The following is a 23,791-nucleotide window of genomic DNA, read 5'->3' on the forward strand; positions in this document are numbered from 1 at the left end:
GACTCAGTTCCATGCCTTCTGCCCCCAACACCATTTTTTCTATTCTCTTGGCATCCCCCTGACTTCGTGGAAATGGCTTACTCTTGTTTGTGCTCATTCATGCCCTGTCTCGTCTTTATAATTTTACTGGCTGCCCTTTCCCCAGAGGGCATCCAGAAACTGGCTGGCCTTTGGCATCTGTTCAGCTGAAATTCAGCTGAGAACTTTCCAGATGCAGCATTACCACTATCCTCTCTAGAAACCTGTCATTTGGTGCTGGCAACACCTCAGGTCAGCTGTCCCGTGGCCTGCTTCTCAGCCGTTCCACTTTACTGGAGAACCACAAACAGTAAAATGAAGCCAGGAATCACTTCATCCCTTGCAGAACAGGTATTGGTCACCAGTGGCCTCTGATCAGGATCTCAGATGCTCCAAGCATTGAATTGCAAGGACCCAGTGTAGTCTAACCCTTAACGTGAGGGCAGTGAGAGGACACTGTGCTGCAAACCAGCAGAAGGCAGAGCCAGGTGCAGAAATCCCCGGAGCTTCAGTACTTACTTACAGGTACTTACTTACCTTACTGCAATGCAATGAATCCTCTAGATGAAGTAAGTGGCCTACTGCTCAGTTGTCCTCTAGCTTCATTAGCCTTTACAACCCCATTCTCCTGTTCCATGAGAGATGTCAAATCAATGTTATTAACTGAAACTCTAAATGTCCAGTATATATAAATACACTGAAGTCAAGAATGTGGTGTAACTAAATTTGTATGTCTGCTGAGAAATGTGATCCACCTTCCTTTACCTCTGATAGCCCTGTTTTCTGGTGACCTCTCAACCTCAAACCAGGGTATAATTCCCTGCAGCCTCTGAAAGCTTCCTGTTCCATAACTCATTCTCACCTGGAGAAGAGGGCTGAGGAGCTCATTTCTAATGTGGTTAACAACAAGTCTTAATCCAGGCACACTGGTGGCTCATGCCTGGAATTCTACCTCCTCAGGAGTCTGAGATCTGAGAAGCAGGATTCAAAGTCAGTCTGGACAGAAAAGTTCATGAGAATCTTAGCTCCAATGGAAAACCCAGGAGAACCATGACATGAGAAAGGGTATCAATATTTGTGAAGTAATGTACCTTCTATCTGGTGAATATAATGTAACCCTTCTATTAATTACAATAAAAATATATGGAAAAAAAAACAGGAGAAGAGGACTGCCTTAGTTGTTAGGACACTAGCCTTTGGGTGAAAAAAAAAAAAAACTAAGGAAAACTGTTCTGACCCTGAGTAAGCCCCAAGATTGCCACATACACACACCCCAAAATAGTAATAATTCCTTATATATCATCATTAAAATGATGCTTCCAACAACTGCAAGTCATCCAGTGATGGACATTCTCATGAGACAAGAAAGGACCCACCACCACTTAGTTTACCACACTGCTAAGGGTCACCAAGAAACACATTTGTACCCCCTCTCTGAAGGCCTGAGACTGGAAAGACCATTAGCATTCACCAGTGACTAATGTGAGGAACACACACACATACACACAGATTTAATTCTGGCCTCTTAATAATGGTGGAACAGCTGCTCTGCCATCTCTGTAACTACAGGGATTTTCCAGGAAGAACCAGATAATAGAGTTCACCCACAGAGCTCACAAAGCTATCCTGGCTGCACAGCTTTGCAACTGAAAATGCTACAATCTCCTCCCCAGGGTCTCCAATTTCCTGCTCCTCCCACGCTAGTCTTCCACCCACCACCAGCACTGGAGAAATAAACACCTTTATGCATCTCAGCTTATCTGTATCATTACTGTGCTCCCTACACAGCCTTAAGCAAAATTGCTAGTGGACATGCCAAGACCCTGAGTTCAAGCTCCACTACCAGCGTACACATGCATGTGCACACACACACACACACACACACACACACACACACACACACACACACACACACACACACGTGATAGATATCCCTCTGTACATGACCTTAATAATAACAATAAAAAAAATGTTTAAAAGCCAAATGAAAGCTCTAGCCCTGAGTTTAAGCCCTTGTACCAGAATGAAGTAGTAAGATAATCAAGCTCTTTGAATAAACTCAAACCATCTTTGTGGCCTGACAGTAGGCCCAAACTTCTTAAGCAACACAAAAGTAACAACCATTAAAAAAAGAAGGAATGGGGGTGGGTGGAGTTAAATGGGGACCAAGACATGAGAAAGGGTATCCATGTCTGTGAAGTAATGCACCTTCTATCTGGTGAATATAATGTAACCCTTCTATTAATTGTAATAAAAATATGAAAAAAGAAAGAAAAAGACAACAATCATTCATTATATGGCTTTTGTTTCAATATCCTGGAGGTCCTTTCAATTAGCTTCACATTATATGGCCTTTTGTATCAAGATTTTGCTCTATTGCTAGTAGAGCCCAAGGTTTCTACTGATCATGACGAATAAGGGAAACCATTGAGCCTAAGTTCCTTTGAGTCTAGCTTACTTCACTTAATATGATTTTTTCTAAGTCTTTCCATCTGCATTTCTGAAACTCTAACACCATACAGTCATTTGCTTCCTTCTGAAACATATCCCTTGAAGGAAGATGTATATCTTCCTTGTGCTGATATACACTTTCATAAAATTTAAGTAATGACAACTTATTTTTCACAGAATTTCCTAACAATCAATGTCAAATGTCAAATGTAAGGCTGGATTTATTGGTCTAAAAGCATTCTGCTCTAGAAAACTAAAAATGGACAAAATTTAAAAAAAAATTACTCCCGGTATGCCAAAATGCCATGTTGATATATTGACCAGTTTTCTGAAAAACAGGGTATTTGACAACACAACAGTATTTATTTTATTTTTCACTTACATTTAAAGTAAGTAAACCTAGTGTCTACTCTCAAAATAGTCAAAGAATTATCATCCTAAAAGAACCCAGAACTTTATTGCAAATATCTTTTCTGAAATTCTGTAGTTATTATACATTTGGAAGTGAGTACATAGCATTTTCAAGGCAATTATACACACTAAATGGTATATAAAAATTAAGATTAAATAAACCTAACCCTACCTGTTGTTACTGTATGCATTTATTTGAAATAGGGAAGAAAGGGGGAAAAACAAGATGACTTGAAGGGGGTTGGGGAGCAAAAGAGGGAGAAAAGCATGAGAAGGGGTATCAAAATTCAAAAAGTAATATACCCACTACCTGCTGGGCGTAACTGTAACCCCTCAATACATTACCCCACCCCAACCATTTTTTTTAAAGTCTACCCCTAAGGCAAAGTAAAGCCCCACCAAAGTTCTAAATCCAATCACCAAACACTTAGTTCTTAATCCAAGTATCTTATATACATTACACACATTCTTTAAAGAAAACTTCCACCTAAAATAAAGCCCAGATACAGAAAAGCACACATAAGAGGTATTCGGCTTAATGCATTACACAAAGGCCAACTCCACTGCACCACAACTAGGTTAAAAAACAAACGGTGGAAAAACAAAAACACCCTGCCACTTCAGAAACAAGATAGCAATCACAGCCTTCTCCTTCCTAACCTATCTTTTAATGAAATAAGTTTCCTGCAGACTTTTTTTTCTTAATGTAGTCTTGCCACCCAAGTTTGCATTCCAAGACAGCAAATATTTAACTTATAAAGGCATAATTTCATTGAAATTGTATCTCTTAACAGACAGATGTATATTCCTAGACAGCAAATCTTAACAATGCTTTTCAAAATGTTTTACTAGGCTTCTTTCTTAATTGGACTAATAAGGGATGTCCACGGAACTGATTGACTAGATTAAGACCTAAATATATTTGTGTGGGTTTTTTTTTTTTTTGCTAGGGCTTGAATTCAGGGCAAGGTCTCACTTGGCTTTTTCACTCAAGAGTAGTGTTCTACCTTTTGAACCATGCCTCCACTTCTTGCTTTTACTGGTTAACTGGAGATAAGAGTCTGCTCAGAATTTCCTGCCTTGGCTGGCTTTGAACTCTGATCCTCAGGTCTCATCCTTCTGACTAGATAGGACCAAAGGCTTACACCACCAGTGCCCAACGTAAGAGCTAATTATATTTTTAAGGAAAAAAATTACTCATATAAAAAGTATGTATAACTTAAGATCCACGAAAATGAACCATGAATAAACAAGTTGGATTGGTAATAAGTATCTTACTCAGTCACTGCTTTTCTTTTAGTATATTTATTCTTTTACTACTACATATAATAAGATAAAAATTCATTTATATAAACACTGATTTTTTTTTCAGTTTCAGGATTCCTGAACTAGACATTTTCCCCCAACAATGTATTAATATTATATATACTCTAACCATAAGACAAATTCCACCTATCCCAGGAAGACAGATAAAAGCTGTAATTTCACTTTTAGTCAAACAGAAAAGAGTCAATTTTGTGGTTTATGAAGGCAGCAAAACTAACTGGAAAATTAAAGCTATTATAACATTACGGTAGTTATAACTAAGTACATATTTTAGGAGCCCTTTCATCTTTTATCCTTGAAACATGTATATGAACAGTCTTGTGTTTAAGATTGCGACCAAAAGCAATTGGTTGGGGTTTTATTTTTTTTTCTAAATTTAGGACCCTCTGTGTCCTCAACAAACATATCAATTTTTCACTGAGGTTCAGCTAGTGTCTAAAAATTCTGCTAAAACTAAACGTTGATATGGCAGGGTTTGCACATAATTTTTTTAAAAAAAATTGGCCTTGGTGAAATGTAACTTTGTCTCAAAGTATAATGTAGGAATATATGTGAAGAACAGAAGAACCCTGGCTTCTAGTTCAAGACATTCCTTTATTACCTATTCCATTCAAAATGTTTCCTGTCTGCTGTGTGCCAAGGCACTGTGTTGGTTGATATCCTAGATTTAATACGTATTTTCTCGCAAATGCAGTCACATGCACACATTTAGCAGTATTTTCCTAAGTGTGTAATTTAACTCTTAGGAAGTGAATGGTATAAACACTTTGAGCACAACCATGCACGTATATACGACCACGACATACATTCTTGAAATTACCTATGACAACCTCCCCCCATCAGCAGACAAACTAAATGGCATGAATGTGCTAGCTTCAGTGCTACTAGAAGACTTTTCACTGAGCAACTTACAAGGTGACCAGACTGCACGTCATTCCACGACTGGTTCCATGAATTTTGCAGAAAATAACCCAGGCTGAACTACGCCGCGTCCCACTCCACTCACAAAACAAAAACTAAAGCAATCCCTCCAAACCAGACAAGATTTTCCAGGAGTTCCTTAAAACAACTCTGCCCAATAAAGCAAAAGCTGGAAGCAATTACCTAGAAGAAAACAAACACACACACACACACACACACACACACACACACACACACACACATACACACTTTTAAAACAAACTTTCCTTGAGCCCATGTGGACCGAAACCGAAGGCAAGGGGAGGCGGCGGAGCGGCCAGGTGCCGCAAGAGTGGCCGCGGAAGGGTGGATCTCCCCACCCCCCAGGCAAAACAAAGGAAAACTTTACACAGGTTGAGGTTTTCTATCAAACCCGGAGCCGCCCGGAGCTCCCCCCACCCCCGCTCGTCCCTGCGCCCAGGTCCTCCCAGCCCGGCTCAGCGGCCCCCTGAGCCCGGCGGCCCGCGGACCTCCGTCCACTCTCCAGGGCAGAAAGGAGCCGCTCCCCGCGACCCCTAATCGGGCTCGGAGATCCGAATGAAGGTTCAACGCCCCCCCCCCCACTCACACACACACATTTCCCACCCAACCTCCCTCCCCCACCAACACGCTCGCCTCGTCGGGGGCGGGGTGGGCACACGACGCCCCGGAGGACGCGGGCAGGGACGGGGAAACCCGGGGTGGGGCGGGGACCGCGGCCGCGGCGAGCAGATAGCGTGGGCAGAAGACACACGCCCGCCGGGCCAGGGGAGGGGAGAAGTTTCTCCCCAACTTCCCGACTCCGGGCCAGTGGAGAGCGGCGATCGCGGAATCGCCTTCCTGGAGCAGGGCGCACGGGCCCAGCGCCGCCGCCGGAGCCGGGTCGGCAGTCCCCGCCCCCGGGGCCGCGCTGGGGTCCTTACCTGCCCTCTGGCCACGCTCGCAGGGGTCTCGGCTCTGGCCCGACGGAGAAGGGGCAGCGAGCGGAGCAGACGCCCGCCGAGGCCCTCCTGCTCTCCCTCCTCCACCCGGACCACCTCCTAGGCGTGGGGGCGGAGGGCTGGGGCCCGGGCGGCAGGCTGCAGCCAGGACTGCTGAGCCGGCCCCGGGCTCCGCCACCCTCGACTCCTAAACCACGCCCCTTCCCCGGCCACGCCCCTTGTGCCTTCCGCGGGGGCGGGGCGGGGCGGGGGCGGGGAGGAGGCTGAGGCTATTTGTGCCAGGTGCCTGCTCACAGGGACTCCTGTGGCAAAAAATCTGGAAGTGGTGCTGAGGCTCAAGTGGTAGAGCTCTAGCTCTGAGAAAGTCCAAGGATAGTGCTCAGACCCTGAGCTCAAGCCCAGGACTAGCAAAAATAAATAAATAAATAAATAATAAATAAATATTAATAGAACTGAAATCCAAGGAGTGTAAATATTAGTAGAATTTCAAAGACCTTGTATGTTCTTTATTTCTAAAGGGAAATGAATTAATACTATAAAAATGTTATGGTAAATACTTGACCTGTGGAAATGATTTTTCTTAATATAGTTGAGGTAATGTATAGAGGGGTTACAGTTACATTCATCAGGTAGTTTTTTTTTGTTGTTTTTTTTTTTTCTTTGCCAGTCCTGGGCCTTGAGCTCAGGGCCTGAGCACTGTCCTTGGACTTTCTCAAGGCTAAAGCTCTACCACTTGAGCCTCAGCCCCATTTATGTTTTTTTCTATGTTTCTGTGGTACTGAGGGATTGAACCCGGGTCTTTGTGCATGCTAGGCAAGCACTCTACCAGTAAGCCAAACTCCCAACCCAAGGTGCATTCTTGAAAATTGTTACCCCTTCCCATGTTTTTCTCCCACTTTTTCCCCTTGGAAAGAGTTTTTGTTTTTGTCAGTCATGGGGCTTGAACTCAAGACCTGGGTGCTGTTCCTGACTTTTTTGCTCAATGCCAGTGCTCTATCACTTTGAGTCACAGCTCCACTTTCATTTTTTGAGTGGTTAATTGAAGATAAGCATCTCACAGATTTTTCTGCCCCCTGGCTTCGAACCATGGTCCTCTAATCTCAACCTCTTGGGTAGCTAGGATTACAGCCATGTGTGTTTGTTCTAATTGAAATACCCATTATTTTTTTAAACCTCATCTAGTTTTATTACCATCATTATTACTTTTCATTACTTTATAGTGAACTTATGTATAATCCAAGCCATTTCAGATGGGGTCCTGAGTTGTGATGATGAATTTGCTTAGGTAAATGTCCTTAAACATTTTCAAAACTATGTTTACTAAAGAATTAACTACCATGAATTGAAGATTCAAATACATGTGCTAGTTTTCACAACTTAGAGAATGCTATTTAAATGACCCAAACGTGCTCATTTTATCTAAGATTAATTCCGACACATTAAAATAGAAGCAAAGCAAGACACTACGGGACGGATGTTTTAAAAGCCATAGCCTGGACATTTCTGTTTATGATATGATGAGTTAAAATAAAAGATAGTTCCACTTTTGTTCAAGAAAACATTTAGGTAGGTTCTCCTTAAGCCCCTTAGTGATCTTTGTTGTCTAGTTGTGGATTTTATGTGAAAACCTTAAAATTGGAGGTGGGGAGAATAAAACAAAAAACCTTTTAGGAAAAGATCCAGAAGAAACAACTTCTTTAAGCTTTTCTCTGAAGCTTTATAAGTTCTGTGTAAAAATGCCCAGTGTCATTTCCTTTAAGATGATGTGCTGTTCATCCAAAGAACAAAGCATTTCCTGAGTCTGTGGACAGTACATAGGACCGGTTTCTAAGTGTTTGTTGTGAGTGCTCAAGAATCTGGGAGATATCTGGGGGTTGTGGGCAGGCAGAAAATCAAACACTAAAGGTTAAAAGCAAATACTAAATAGAAATTTTATATTTAGTTATGAAGTGGTTAATAACAGAACTCTGCAAGTCACAGCAAGTCATTGATCAATTTCAATGTTTTGATAGGTAAACACGAAGCCTTATTTACATTAAGATGACAAGTTTGAATATACTCATAAGGAGTATATTCATTGTCATAAGCTATGACAATGCTAAGATCTTTGGACTCTGAATAAAATACAAAGTTTGGCTCCACTATTAATAACTATAGGATTTCCTTTGGAGTGATAAAAATATTCAGAAATTATGATAGCTTTGTGAATATACAAAACCAAAATTAACCCACTCAACCATATACTTAACAGGTGACTTTTACTGAATATAAATGACAATTCAAAAACATTCTGGTCCCAGAATTGTATGCTGTTTTGTAGCTATGTGACACCTCCAGTTCTGTAATCTAACTTAAACTTGTTAATTCCTAGTTCTTAGGGTTTCAGTTTTCTCAACTCAGAAGTGAAGAGACTGTGTTAAATCAATAGTTTTGGAACTTTGGATTGCACCTCCGTAGTGAATGAAAGAAAATCAACTGAGTGGTAAGTGGTAACCAATTTTTTTTAAGGAAGATCAAACTACAATGCTTATAATAAGTAGCATGTTCAAAGTTGTTTCCTTTGTATATGTATGCACACTGAGTAATAACATAAAATAAAATTAAAATTTCCACCCTAGGTGACTGTCAGAAAGTTAGAAATCCAGTATACTAGCTGATGTGTAAATTTCCCCTTGTTAGTGAAATATAGTCAGTTATGTGTTCAATTTGTAAGTAGCAGATTCTGATCTGGACTTTGTAAAGATGCAGGTAACATTTGAACAGAGATGCCAGATGCTATTCTGAGTTTCCTACATGTTAACTCAATCTTCATCACAAACATGAGGCAGAAAATTATGATGGTCCTATCCTGTAAGGAAAATGAGAAAAAGAGAAGTTAACAAACAAAAATCCTAGCTGGGAGTGATTGAGCCCAAATAATTTAATTTAGAGCCAGCACTTACCTTACCTAGAGTTCTTGGAATAAATTTTTGAAGTTTAAAATTGGCCTGCAATGTTTTAGCTCTGCACTTATAAAATATGTATTCTTGCTTCTTGCATTCTTACCAAATGTTGCTTTGGTAGAAAATAAATCATATTAGGTAGAATATTGAAGGGGAAGTAGATATCCAGTTTAGCCCATCAGCTCTCTTACAGCTATTCTTCGTTGAAGTCAACTTTCAACTGAGTATCAGAAAATTTTCATTTAAAAATAAATATATGGGCTCGAAGTATGGCCTAGTGGTAGAGTGCTTGCCTAGCCTGCATGAAGCCTTGGGTAGGATTCCTCAGTACTACATATGCAGAAAAAACCTGAAGTGGGGCTGTGGTTCAAATGGTAGAGTCCTAGCCTTGAGAAAGTTCAGGGACAGTGTCCAGGCCCTGAGTTCAAGCCCCAGGACTGGCTAAATAAATAAATAAGATGGGTGTTGGTGGCTCACACGTGTAATCCTAGTTACTCAGGAGGCTGAGATCTGAGGATTGTGGTTCGAAGCCAACCCAAGCAGAAAAATCTATAAGATTCTTTTGTCCAATAAACTATGCAGAAAAAGTCAAAAGTGGTGCTGTAGTACAAGTAGAGCTCTAGCTGTGAGCACAGAGGCTCAGGGTCAGTGTTCAGGCCCTGAGTTCAAGCATTAGGACTTGCAAAATAGATAGATAGATAGAAAGATAGAACAAGACATCTCTCTGTATTAAGCAATCCTCCCTTAAGGAAAAATAAAACTTTCCTTCAGCAACATGAACATCTCCTTGGACTAGGGGTATGGAGGAAGAAAATACTCCAGATCCAATCCCCAGCAGCAGATAAAGAGCTGCTGTGGTGGCCCATGCCTGTAACTTTAGCACTAATGAAACTGAGGCAGAAAGACGGAATGACTGAGGCCAGCTTTGGCTACATAGTGAGAGCCTGACTTAAATAATAATAATAATAATATCCACTGTTTGTTCTCAAACCAGAGTTGTTCTAAGTTATTTCCAAAGAAGTCAAGGGACCACCACATGCCTGAGAAATGAAATGCTGAATTTACATGAATGGTAGAAGGCAACGCAAATGTCTTATGTTGTTCTATACCTTACTCTATCGTTGAATACACTCTGAAGCCTGTATTCTTTTTGATGATGCATGAATTCATTGCTCTGTCCCTTATACTCTCTTCTAATGATTCAACAAACAAAAAATGTTGATGTAAGATTTACTCCTTTAAGCAGCTTCCATTCTCTTGGCCATAAAAATGTGAGGCTTGGATTGGTGGCTCACAACAATAATCCCTGTTGTGTGGGAGGCAGAAATCGGGAGTTTGAGGCCAGCCTGGGCAAAAAGTGAAATCCTTATCTCAACTAATAAGACAGGTGTGGTGTCTTGTGCATGTAGAATCCCAGCTACGCAGGAGGCCAATAGTAGACAGATCAATGTCTAAGGCCCATCCTGAGCAAAAACTCAAGACCCTACCTGAAAAATAACTAAAAGCAGAAAAGGGTTAGAGGTGTAACTTAAATGATAGAGTGCCTCCTTAGCAAGCATGTTTAATACCCTAGTACCACAAAAATGAATTCAAAAACATGAAAATTGAATCCGTATTCTTTATTCAGACTTGACTGCCCTTTTCTTGGCAGTCCTGGGGCTTGAATTCAGGGCTTGAGCATTGTCCTTGGGTATTCTCAAGGCCAGTGCTCTACCACTTGAGCCACAAGCACCACATCTGGCTTTTTCTGTGTGGTACTGAGGAATGAAACCCAGGGCTTCATGCATGCTAGGCAAGCACTCTACCACTAAGCTACACTCCAGCCTTTGACTGCTTTTATACATTGAAGAATTTAAATTAGTTTGTACTATAGCCTCTGAGGTTATCCCTGTCTCCTTCATCTCTTTGTCATCTTCCTTATCTTGCGTATCTTCCTCTTCCTTGTTTTGTAAGTACTCTACAACTCAGTGTAATTTAATTTTATCTACCAAGATCCAGTTTCAATTATTACGGTCTCTCTGAGGCAAGCCTGGTGGGCGTCCTATTACCTAGCTCCTTATCATCACCACTCATACACATAACCAACACATTGTATGATTTTTCTTCTTTTTTGATGCCAGTTTGGGGGCTTCAACTGAGAGCCTGCATTCTGTCTCTGAGCTTTTGTGCTCCAGGATAGTGCTCTAACCATTTGAGTCATGGCCTCCACTTCCAGTTTTTTGGGTTGGTTGTTAATTGAAGATAAAAGTCTCACAGACCTTCTTACCTAGGCTACCTTCAAATCATGTTCCTCAGATCTCAACCTCTTGATTAGAGTTACGGATGTGAGCCATCAGGACCTGCCTATATGCATTTTATAAGCTTTACATTGCCTCAGTTATTTCAATGCATGTAGGGTATTTATTTATTTATTTATTTATTTATTTATTTATTCTGTGAATGGATATATTTATTTTAATATATTTTTATTGTAATTAATAGAAGGGTTACATTATATTCACCAGATAGAAGGTGCATTACTTCACAAACATTGATACCCTTTCTCATGTCTTGGTCCCCAGTTCCCTCCCCCCACCCCCAACCCTCATCTTGTTTTACCCCCTTCCCTATCCTATTTCAAATAACCAAATATGCATATATACAATATATCAGACAATCAGGTGAAATACTGTAACAATATGAGTTAACCAAGAGACAGAAAAAGAGATGAGAGATAACATAGTACATTAAGGACAACAATCACTCATTATATGGCTTTTGTTTCTATATCCTGGAGGTTCTTTCATTTAGCATCATCTTATATGGCCTTATGTATCTAGGTTTTACTCTATTGTAAATCTCCGTTAAGTGAGCCCAAGGTTTCTAATGATAATGACAAATGAAACAAACCATTGAGCCGGTGTTCCTTTGGGTCTGGCTTACTTCACTTAATATGATTTTTTCAAAGTCTTTCCATTTCTTTACAAATGGGGCAATGTCGTTCTTTCTGACAGCAGCATAGGATACCGTTGTGTATAAATACCACATCTTGTTGATCCACTCATCAACTGAGGGGCATCTGGGCTGGTTCCATATCTTTGCTATGGTAAATAGTGCTGCAATGAATATTGTTGTGCTAGTGAATTTAGTATGTCCTTGTTTCTAGACAAGTGGGTAAATGCTGAGTAGTGGAATTTCTGGTTCATAGGGGAGCTCTACGTTTAGTCTTTTGAAGAATGCCATACTGCTTTCCATAGTGGTTGAAGGAGTCTGCACTCCCATCAACAGTGTAGTAGTGATCCCTTCTGGCCACATCCCCTCCAGCATCTGTTGTTATTAGATTTTTTGATCCTGGCTATTCTAACTGGAGTGAGGTAGAATCTTAGAGTTGTTTTGATTTGCATTTCTTTTATGGCCAGAGATGTTGAGCATTTCTTCATGTGTCTGTACGCCATGTAGGGTATTTATCTAGACATTTTCCTTATCTTTATAAAACATCTAGAAGATTGGGTCTAACTGCAGACATTAGGTATTTTGTTTTAACTTTTGATTCGGCCCAAATCTTGACTATTTAACTTATATTTAGAAGCCAAATATAATGTTTTACATCATTGCCTTTTTCAAATTAAAAAAATAAAGAAAACAAAAACCTTCTGTGCTGGAGATGTGCTAGAGATTGAACCTAGGACCTTTCATAAGTGAGTACATGCTGTACCTTGGAGATACATTTCTATCCTTATATTATTTTCTTTCTGATATGTAAGTCCAGCTGCTAATGCTGAATGGATCAGAAACAATGTAGCAATTCAACTGGAATTTGCAAGTTCATCCTGGAATTCAGAGGGGAATGGAGACCCCTGGCTGAAGTTTTTCTCCTTTTCTTTGTCTTTTTTTCCATAATTCTTTCATTCTTTCCATTCTTCCATTATCATAAGGATAATGATCCTACCTCCCCATCGCCAAAGAACATTCGCAATACAGAAGAAAAGCACTTCTTAGAACATGAAATGAAAATGAAGTGGGGATACCAATTCACAGGTTTCTCCCAGGTATAAGAACGCATTCCACAGAAATTACAGCCAACTAGGAATTAACACCTAACAGTAGGAAAAGTTTAGTGACTCAGCCAATAAGGCACTGATTTTTTATAGTTTACAAGTGCCAGGCAAATTGCTAGTACCATTAATTTCTAACACCAAGGAATTTAGGTATTAATGAAATGAGAATTCTGTAAGCCAGAAATGCCTTGTTTGAGCCAGGCCCCAGGGGCTCATGCCTATCATCCTAGCCACTTGGGGGGCTTAGTCCTGGAGGGTTACAATTTGAAGCCAATCCAGGCAGGAAAATCCACGAAACTCTCTCTGCAATAATAATAATAATGAGGAGGAGGATGATGATGATGAGCCAGATTGGAGACAAAAGTCAATTGGGAAGGCCATGTACAAGGTGAACTAGAAGTGGAGCTGTGGTTCAAGTGGTAGAGCTCCTGCCTTAAGTGAGAAAACTAAGTGATAGCCCTGAGTTCAAGCACGTGTGCACGCATGCACACACACATGCACACACACATGCAAACACACACATACACACACACACACAAACACACACACACACACACACACACACACTGAGCTAAGAACAATAAGTTCCAGCCATGAAACCAGAAAAAAAAGTGGGGGAGGGAAAGAAAGATTTGTGGCAATATCTTTTAAAATTTATGCCAGCTAGAAAAAGTCTGAAATTCTAACATAAAGTTTCAAGGTGAGGAAAATGAAGATTAAGAACTAACCAAGGGCTGGGAGTTTGGCCTAGTGGTAGAGTGCTTGCCTAGCATGCACAAAGACCCAGGTTTGATTTGTTGGTACCACATACATAGAAAAAGCTGGAAGTGGTACTGCAGCTCAAGTGGTAATGTGCTAGCCTTGAGAAAGCCCAAGGACAGTGCTCAGGCCCTGAGTTCAAGCTTCAGGACTGGCAAAAAGAAAAGAAAAGAAAAGAAAGAATGTAACCAAGCCCAATTCTGGTAGCTCACATCTAATCCAACCTACTTGGAAGGCTGAGATCTGAAGATTGTGATTCATAGCTAACCCAGGCAGGAAAGTTCAGGAGACCCATATGTCCAGTTGATCACCAAAAAGCTGGAACTGGAGCTGTGGCTCAAGTGGTAGAATGCTAACCTTAAGCCAATAGCTAAGGGAGAGGGCACAGGTCCTGAATATTGGTACCAGCCCCAACATTGGTATATGTGTATGCATACACACACACATGCACACACATACCACACACACAATGTAATAGCTGGGTGCTGCTGCTTATGCCTGTGTTCTTAACTATTCAGGAAGCTGAGATTTGTCTGAGGATCCCAATTCAAAGCTAATTGGGGAAAGAAATGTTTATTTTTATGCAGCAAAAAGGCAGAAGTGGAGTTTTGGCTCAAGAAATAGAGCACCAGCCTTGAGTGAAGGAGCAAAAGGAGAGCACTTAGGCCTGGAGTTTAAGCCCTAGTCCCATCTCAAAAGAAAAGAAAAGAAAAAAACCTTTTCTGGCAGAAATACATATAAATGGTTTTTTACAAGTATGGTAATATAGTCAGGTATAGGTAAAGGGGAAGTTTTTGTCTCTGAAATTCTAAGGAAAACAACAACATCAATAATAACAAAAAATCCCCCAAATCCCCAAATGAATACCAGGAAACAGAAGACAGTTGGGGGAGAAGAAGCAATAATAAGTGATAGGAAAACGAGCAGAAGCAGGCAGGGGAGCATTCCCTGGGAATAAAGGCAAACTTTGACCAGGAACCCAAAGGCCAGTGGGGGAGGGAGGTGGGGGTGATGTCATGAGGACCACAATAGGGGAAGATAGTTTTGGCTGCAGCCTCTGAATAGACTTTGAAGAAAAAAACTTAGAAAGAGGGGAAAACGGAAACGGGAAAAGGAAGTCTGCAGAGAACAGCAGCAGGCCATTTGGAGTGGGTGGGGAGCTTCCTGTAACAGCTTGATGCTGGGAACATCTGGTCACCTCTTAGAATAAGGAAACCTTAGAAACCTCAGCTCTTCCAAGTAACCTGGCTAGACAGCCTGGAGATTTCACTTCTGAGCAATCTTTGCTGGCAAATAAGAACAGCCAAGGAGAAAACAAAGCTAAGATTTTAGAAAGCAAAACATTTTCTTATATGGAGAACACCTTCCAACCATTTTTCCTTGTCAGTATTAATGTTTGTAAATACATGTTTTACATTTAGAATATTGCTGTCATATTAAGATGATACATCTGTTTTAATTGTTGGAAAAGGTATTCAAGTCACTTAGAAAGCAATTGTTTTCCAAGCGAATTATTTTCCATACATATTTTCCTGTTGTCTTGTTTCCTGCAACTCAATTGTGCCCTCTAGTGTTTCTCAGTATTGAATGAAAGCTATATTTGAGTTTTTATTTATTTATTTTTGCCAGTCCTGGGGCTTGAACTTGGCCTGAGTGCTGTCCTTGTGCTTTCTCAAGGCTAGAGCTCTACCACTTGAGCCATAGCACCATTTACAGCTTTTTTCTGTGTATATGGTACCCAGGAATTGGACCCGGGTCTTCGTGCATGCTAGGCAAGCACTCTACCACTAAGTCAAACTCCTGGCCACGTTTGAGTTTTAAGTAATGTTATACTTAGAACTGAATTCTTGAAGTAAGTTAGGAAGCTGATAATGATTCCCTCATTATCATTTGTCACTCATTGTATTGGTCAGTATAAGTGTGGTTATGTTCTTGTAACAAACTGAACTTCCAGAACTCAGGGGCTTAGGAAAACTTTAGGCTGGGAGCCTAGTTTAAGTGGTAGAATACTTGCCTAGTAAACATGACATCCTGAATTCAAGACCCAGTACTGCAAAAATAAACTAGTAAATTGGCTGAAGTCAATGTTTCTTTTTCACAGAAAAAATTCAGTGAGGCTTACTCCATAAGTAGCCTTTCCAGGCTTCCAGTATTCTCTGATACCTAAGCATTTCTATCCTACCAAGGCCACAATGAAGTATAAGAAGAGATGGTTCTTAACATGCCATAGCCTGAAGTTGACCTTTTTCTCTTTCTCTCTATTGGTGAAAGGGTCCTGTAATGTTTAGGCTGGTCTTGAACTTTTGGGCTCAAATGATTCATCCAATTAGGACTATAGTCCTGTGCCACCACATGTAGATTATGGTAGTGTGTGTGTGTGTGTGTGTGTGTGTGTGTGTGTGTGTGGTGTGTGTGTGTGTACCCCAGTCCTGGGGCTTGAAACTCAGTGCCCTAGGAACAAAAAAAGCTCAAGGACCGTGCTCTCTCACTTGAGCCTCATTTCTACTTCTAGTTCTTTAGTGGCTAATTGGAGACAAAATGTCTCATAAGCCAGGTACTAGGTGGCTCAGGCCTGTAATCCTGCTACTCAGGAGGCTGAGATCTGAGGATCATGGTTCAGAGCCAACCTGAGCACAAAAGTCTGTGAGACTCCTATCACCAATTAATCACCAGAAAACTGGAAATGACACTGTTGCTCAAGTGGTAGAGCGCTAGCCTTAAACTCAGGGATAGCCCAGGCCCAGAGTTCAAGCCCCATAGACCTTACTGCTTATGCTAGTTTTGAATTGTGATCCTCAGATCTCAGCCTCTTGAGTAACTAGGATTATAGGGAGGCATGAGCCACCAGCCCTCAGTTTATGGTAGTTTCTGTTTTGTTTTGTTTTGTTGGTAAAAGTCTGAAAGAATGATGAAAACATTTAATTTTCTCACCCAGGTCAAGAAAAAAAAGACAAATATTACCCCAAATATAGACTCATTTACTCAGTCAGTACACATTTTTTTCCAGTCCTAGGGCTTGAACGCAGGGCCTGAACACTGTCCTTGGGCTTTCTCAAGTCTAGCACTTTACCACTTGAGCCATAGCACCACTTCTGGCTTTTTCTGTGTATGTGGTACCAAGGAATCGAACCCAGGGCTTCATACATCTAGGCAAGCACTCTACCACTAGACCACTCTCCTGGTCCCCTACCCCTGCTAGTTTTTTTTCTTGTCGATTATGGGGCTTGAACTCTGGGCCTGTATGCTGTTCCTGAGCTCTTCAGCTCAAGGCTAATGCCCTACCTCTCGAGTTGCAGCCCCACTTCCCGTTTTCTAGTGATTAATTGAAAATAATAGTCTCATGTCCTTTAGTACCCAGGCTGGCTTTAAACTGTGATCCTTAATCTCAGCCTCCTGAATAGGATTACAGGCATGAGCCACTGTGCCTGGCTTTGGTGATAAGTTTTGAACGTAGCACCTTAAATGTGCTAGGCATTTGTTCTACCAGCAAGCTATACACACCAGCCTATAATTCTAGTATTGATTTAGCATCTGATGGGAAAGGAGTTGAAGTTTGAAGCCAGAATGAATGGCTACAATGCCTGAAGTTAGACTTTCATAAGTGACCTTCTGAAAACCTGAATCTTCAGTCACCTCCTTGAACTCTTCCTGAGATGGAAACTTCTGGATGCTCTTCACAGGGTACTGATAGGACTTCCAGCCTCCTTCAATGACCTCTCCCAGGACAGGGATGACCTGGAAACTGTAGAGATCATAAAGCCTGGATACCAGGGGATTGTTCACTTGGCTAAACTCCAAACAAAGAAAACCCCTGGCTTCAGGACCTGATCAGCTTCCTGGAGTGTCCAATCTATGTGTGTGACATTCTGGCGAAGGTGTAAATGGCAAATTTGTCATCATCAGAGGGTAGCTCTCTAGCATCTCCTAGGATCCATGCAAGTCCAGTTTTGTGGGTCCAAGGCTTTCCTCTTCTCAACCTTCAGCATCCTCCTGTTGATGTTTAACCATGACATGGGAACCACCCCCGGAATCCTCTTCATTTTCGTACTTTTTGGCAATTTCTTCCCAGGATAAATTTTGCTAGGCCCTTAATTGTCTCTTCGGCTTTCTCTGATAAGGAGCCGGACCTGTGCCTCCAGCCACATAAAGCATTTGGGTTCCTGGTAGTGCGTGCATCCTCTAGAGCAGGAAATCCTTCCAAATGTGATGGATACCAATGCTCATCATTTCATTCATCACATCATACTTCTTGGTCACACGTTCAAACACCTGATAGACTTTGCCCTCCTTCTCCTCCTCCAACACTGTCTCAAACCCAAAGTGCATTTCCATTGCTGGCTTCTCTTGAGACAAGGGCCAAACACCTAGCAGACCCCCGGGCCAAGAGTTCCGAAGCACCGCGCCCCCCCCCACCTCCCGCCTCGCCCCAGCTGCTGGAGAGCCTCAGAGCACAGCGCAAGGAGCGCTTATGCTAGTTTTTATATATTGATACACATTGAGCATTCATCCACTTTAAGTGGCATTAAGAATATGCATATTACTGTGCAGTCATCACCATTATCCATCTCCAAAATTATTATTTTTTTCTGAGCTCTAACTCTTTGGCTGGAGGTGTGGGTCTGTGGTAGAGTACTTGTTGGCATGAGCCAGGGGATGGGCTCCAGCTCCATCCCCACCCCATAGCCATTCTGTAATAAGTTTTGTTTCTCTTCCAGCCCCTAGCAATCTCCATTCTATTTTCTGTCTTTGTAAATGTGATTAGGTTACCTGCTTCAAATAAATAGAATTTTTTTTGGTCAGTCGTTGGGCTTGAACTCAGCCTGGGTGCTGTTCCTGAGCCCTTCAGCTCGAGGTTAGTGCTCTACCACTTGAGCCACAGTGCTACTTCTGGTTTTCTGGCATTTAATTGGAGATAAGAGTCTCATGGATTTTAGTGCCCCAGCTGGCTTTGAACCTCAGTCCTCAGATCTCAGCCTCCTGAGTAGCTAGGATTACAGGCATGAACCACTGGTGCCTGGCGATAGGGTTTTTCCCCAGTATTTAGCCTTTGCTGGCTTATTTATTTCATTTAACAATATCAAAACTTTTTCATGCATGGTACTGGAAATATAAACACAACTACATAGACATAAAAACTTATGACTCTATAGACATAATGTTTTATTACATAGATTAATATGTATATATGACATACAAACCCTCAGCCTAATTTTAATTAGGTTCTAAAATCTAAGTGCCAGTGATTGTATATAGAGATTCCCTTGTTGAATACTTGTTTGTTATTTGAAATATGATATAAAAATCAACGTTAATAAATCTTTAATAAAAAAACACACCTATTCATGCAGCACATACCAGAATTCCCTTCCTTTTGAAGATTGAATAATATTCCATGGTATCTATTCATAATGGCTTGTCTTTGACAATGTCATATTTTTTAAAAAATAGTCAAGTGATAATGCATAGATTAAGTGCTTTGTATAAGTCTGAAACACATCTTGATGAGGGGGACAGAAAGTTGTTCACCATGTACTCATTGTATCCTTAGATTATATATATATATATTTTTTGCCAGTCCTGGGCTTGAACTCAGGGCCTGAGCATTGTCCTTGGACTTTCTCAAGGCTAGAGCTCTTCCACTTGAGCCTTAGCACCACTTATGGCTTTTTTTTTCTATGTATGTGGGACTGAGGAATCGAACCTGGGTCTTCGTGCATATTAGGCAAGCACTCAACCGCTAGGCCAAACTCCTGGCCCCAAAATGAGTCAATTTTCTTTTCCTTTTTTTTTGCTAGTTGTGGGCTTGAGCTCTACCACTTGAGCCTCAGCACCATTTCTGGCTTTTTTCTATGCATGTGGTACCGAGGAATCGAACCTGGGTCTTCATGCATGCTAGGCAAGGACTCTACCACTAGGCCAAACTCCTGGCCCCTACTTCTGGATTTTTGTCTGTGTATGTGATACTGGGGAATCAAACCTGGGTCTTTGTGCATGCTAGGCAAGCACTCTACCACTAGGCTAACCTACTGGCCCCCCAGTTTTGCTTTCTAACGGAAGCTCCAGGAACAGTCACCAGTGGTCATATGGATTTTAACTAAGAACACAGGCTTCGGGGCCAGCATTCCAGCTCTGTCATTTCTCAGCACTGATCTTTGAGGCCTCAGATTTTCATCTGCAAAATTGGGATTGTTTTCTTTTCCTACTCTTGTTGGACTGCAGTGAAGGTGACCTTGAGCTCCATTTTTTTAGAACAATAAAAGGCAGGCTACAAGGAAAACTAAGATGGGCGGGATGGCTAGATTACCTCTGTGGTGAATAGATAAGAAATTTACTTGCCTGCAAAGGAGTGCTGAGCCATGCATGGCCAAGGGCTAACATTGAAAACCAGTTAGATGCAGTTAGATTTTTATGGCAGCAGGAGAAGCTAAGGCAAGCTATTAGACAGAGAGGAAGTAGGGCAGAAAACCATATGGCCAGCCAAGTTCAAGTGTTCCCAGGACTGGGACTAAGTTTGTGGACTGTAGTCCAGGGTGGAACTGGTAAAATAGGAGTCAGGAAGAACCCCAGCATCAACGAAGCTATGTGTGAAGTGACAAGGGCAGGCTTAGCAGCTATGAGTTATGGCCAGGCAGAGAGAAACCAGATGCATTGTTCTGGGACCCTTAGTTCAGTTTATCCCACACCCCCCACTACCTGGGAATCATGTGCTTCTCCAGTGGTTCGTCAGGGACAATTCTTTTTTTTTTCTTTTTTTTTATTGTAATTAGTAAAAGGGTTTCATGATATTTGCCAGATAGAAGGTGCATTAATTCACATACATTGATACCCTTTCACATGTCTTGGTACCCGTTTCCCTCCCCCCCACACCCCCCACCCGTCTTGGTTTTCCCCCCTTCCCTATCAAATTTCAAATATCCAAATACAAATAAGTTCAATATATCAGATAACAAAGTGAGATACTATACCAATATGAGATAACCAAGAGACAGCAAAGGAGATGAGAGACAACATAGTACATTAAGGACAACAATCCTTCATTATATGGCTTTTGTTTCACTATCCTGGAGGTCCTTTCAATTAGCTTCACATTATATGTCCTTATGTATCAAGATTTTGCTCTATTGCAAATCTCTGCTAGTAGAGCCCAAGGTTTCTACTGATTATGACAAATGAGGGAAACCATTGAGCCTAAGTTCCTTTGAGTCTGGCTTACTTCACTTAATATGATTTTTTTCTAAGTCTTTCCATTTCCTAAAAAATGGGGCGATGTCATTCTTTCTGACAGCAGCATAGAATTCCCCATTGTGTACAAATACCACAACTTGTTGATCCACTCATCAACTGAGGGACATCTAGGTTGGTTCCATATTTTTGCTATGGTGAATAGTGCTGCAATGAACATTGTTGTGCTAGTGTGTTTAATATGTCCTTGTTTCTGGGTGGTTGGGTAAATGCCAAGTAGTGGAATTGCTGGGTCATAGGGGAGTTCTATGTTTAGCCTTTTGAGGCACTGCCACACTGCTTTCCATAGTGGTTGAACGAGTTTGCACTCCCACCAACAGTGTAGTAGTGATCCCTCCTGGCCACATCCCCTCCAGCATCTGTTGTCATTCGTTTTCCTGATCTTGGCCATTCTAGCTGGAGTGAGGTGGAATCTTAGAGTTGTTTTGATTTGCATTTCTTTTATGACCAGAGATGTTGAGCATTTCTTCATGTGTCTATAGGCCATTTTTGTTTCTTCTTCACAGAAGACTCTCTTTAAGTCTTTGGCCCATTTTTTAATGGGATGGTTGTTACTTTGGAGGTTAGTTTTGGAGTGATTCAATTTTTTGAGTTGTTGATATATTTTAGATATGAGGCCTTTGTCCGTTGTTTGGTTGGTGAAGATCTTCTCCCACTCTGTAGGCTTCCTGATTAGTTTACTAGCTCTGTCCTTTGCCATACAAAAGCTCTGCAGTTTAATGCAGTCCCACTAATCCAGCCTTTCTCTGATTTGTTGTGATTCTTGGTCTTTATTAAGAAAGTTTTGACCTGTGCCAAGGAGGCCTAGTGTATCTCCTATTCTTTCCTGTAAAGTTTTCAGTGTGTCAGCTTTTACCTCCAGGTCTTTGATCCATTTGGAGTTAATTCTAGTGCAAGGTGACAAAGAAGGATCCAGCTTTAGTTTTCTGCAGGTGCTTAACCAGTTCTGCCAGCACAACTTGTTGAAGAGGCTGTCTTTCTTCCATTCTATTTTTTTGGCTCCCTCAGGGACAATTCTTACAATCAGAGTAACTCCACTGTCATTTGTCTAGGTGTGTGTGTGTGTGTGTGTGTGTGTGTGTGTGTGTGTGTGTGTGTGTGTTGATACAAGGGCCTTGCAGTATCAATTGCTAGGCTTTTCTGCCCATGGCTGGGACTCTACGTCTTGAACCATACAGGCTATTTGTTAGTTAATTATAAAAGAGTCCCAAGGATGTTTTTGCTCAGGTTGGCTTTGAACTCAGCTGTGTCTCCCCTCACTTCATGTATCTAGGAGTGCAGGTATGAGGCACTGACACCTGACTGATCCTGCAAAGTCTGGTCCTTCAAAATAGTGTGGTTTGGGCTAAGTCACTTGCCTTCTTGGGGGTCTCTGGACTGGATCTTTGGCTAACATCCATTCTTTCTGGCTTGCAAAGGGATGGAATCAGCAATTTCTCCATAAAGTGCCAGAAAGGTTTTTATATGCAACCTTGTGTTCTAAGTGATAGTGCTATCAGGAGGCTCAGGCAGGGGGAAGGGCAGCTTTTTATCCATATCTGGGAAAATTCTTTCCAAGGACATGAGGCCCTGTTCAGGGCAAGAGTACTCTATTGTTAGAATAAATTGAGGATGAATTAGATATGGCCCCATGGCCAGAATCTCATCATGACAACCAGCCTTATCTCATTGACACATATGAATAATTTATGGTGTGCTTAGCTTGTTGGAAAGAAGGTTGAGCATAGTAGCCAAAACTTGCTTGCAATCAGGCTACTTCAATTAGAGTTGCTCTTTCATTTTCAGGGATCTTGAAAATGACTCCATTTTCAGGTTCAGATCTAGCTTATGTTTCCCAGCATAGTTATAAAAGCACTCCAATGCCTGTGCTGCTTATTTAGCAGCACTACTTGTTCGCACAGAGAAGAGGTCAGAGGCACTGCTACAATGATCCACCATGGTTTCTTTTATCTCTCCATGACTTTAAAAACTAGCAATGTGGGAGAGCCAGGTGTAGGATTCAGAAGGGTTTTCAGAAGAAAAGTGTCTGGAAATAGCCTTGAATTACGAATTACCTACCCTGCGCATACACGGTGTCAGCAACAAAGGCTGTCACAAAACATGAACTAAAGTGATGAAAGAACACAAGCCACAGGGAGTTGTTATTGTTTTGTACTTGTGTTCATTCTTGAACCCTTCAGGATATGGAGGCAAGGTCTCTCCTGGAACTTTACATACGCATTTCCTAGCTTAAATCCTTACTTTTTTTGCGTTTTTTAATTGTAATTAGTAAAAGGGTTACATGATATTTGCCAGATAGAAGGTGCATTAATTCACATACATTGCTACCCTTTCACATGTCTTGGTACCCATTTCCCTCCTCCCCCACAACCCCCAGCCGTCTTGGTTTTCCCCCCTTTCCTACCAAATTTCAAATAACCAAATACAAATAAATTCAATATATCAGATAACAAAGACAGATACTATAACAATATGATATAACCAAGGGACAGCAAAGGAGATGAGACACAACATAGTACATTAAGGAAAACAATCATTCATTATATGGCTTTTGTTTCGATATCCTGGAGGTCCTTTCAATTAGCTTCACATTATATATCCTTATGTATCAAGATTTTGCTCTATTGCAGATCTCCGCTAGTAGAGCCCAAGGTTTCTACTGATTATGACAAATGAGGGAAACCATTGAGCCTAAGTTCCTTTGAGTCTGGCTTACTTCACTTAA

General features: G+C 41.3%; 1 pseudogene; it reads right to left on the reverse strand.

The window, feature by feature from the left end:
• Positions 1–17,337: 17,337 nt before the first annotated feature.
• On the reverse strand, positions 17,338–23,004 carry LOC150039178 (2-methoxy-6-polyprenyl-1,4-benzoquinol methylase, mitochondrial pseudogene; annotated as a pseudogene).
• Positions 23,005–23,791: the final 787 nt, after the last annotated feature.

The sequence above is a fragment of the Megascapheus bottae genome, unplaced genomic scaffold (assembly GCF_031878675.1).
Source record: "Megascapheus bottae isolate mThoBot1 unplaced genomic scaffold, mThoBot2.hap1 HAP1_SCAFFOLD_37, whole genome shotgun sequence".
NCBI classification, from domain to species: domain Eukaryota; kingdom Metazoa; phylum Chordata; class Mammalia; order Rodentia; family Geomyidae; genus Megascapheus; species Megascapheus bottae.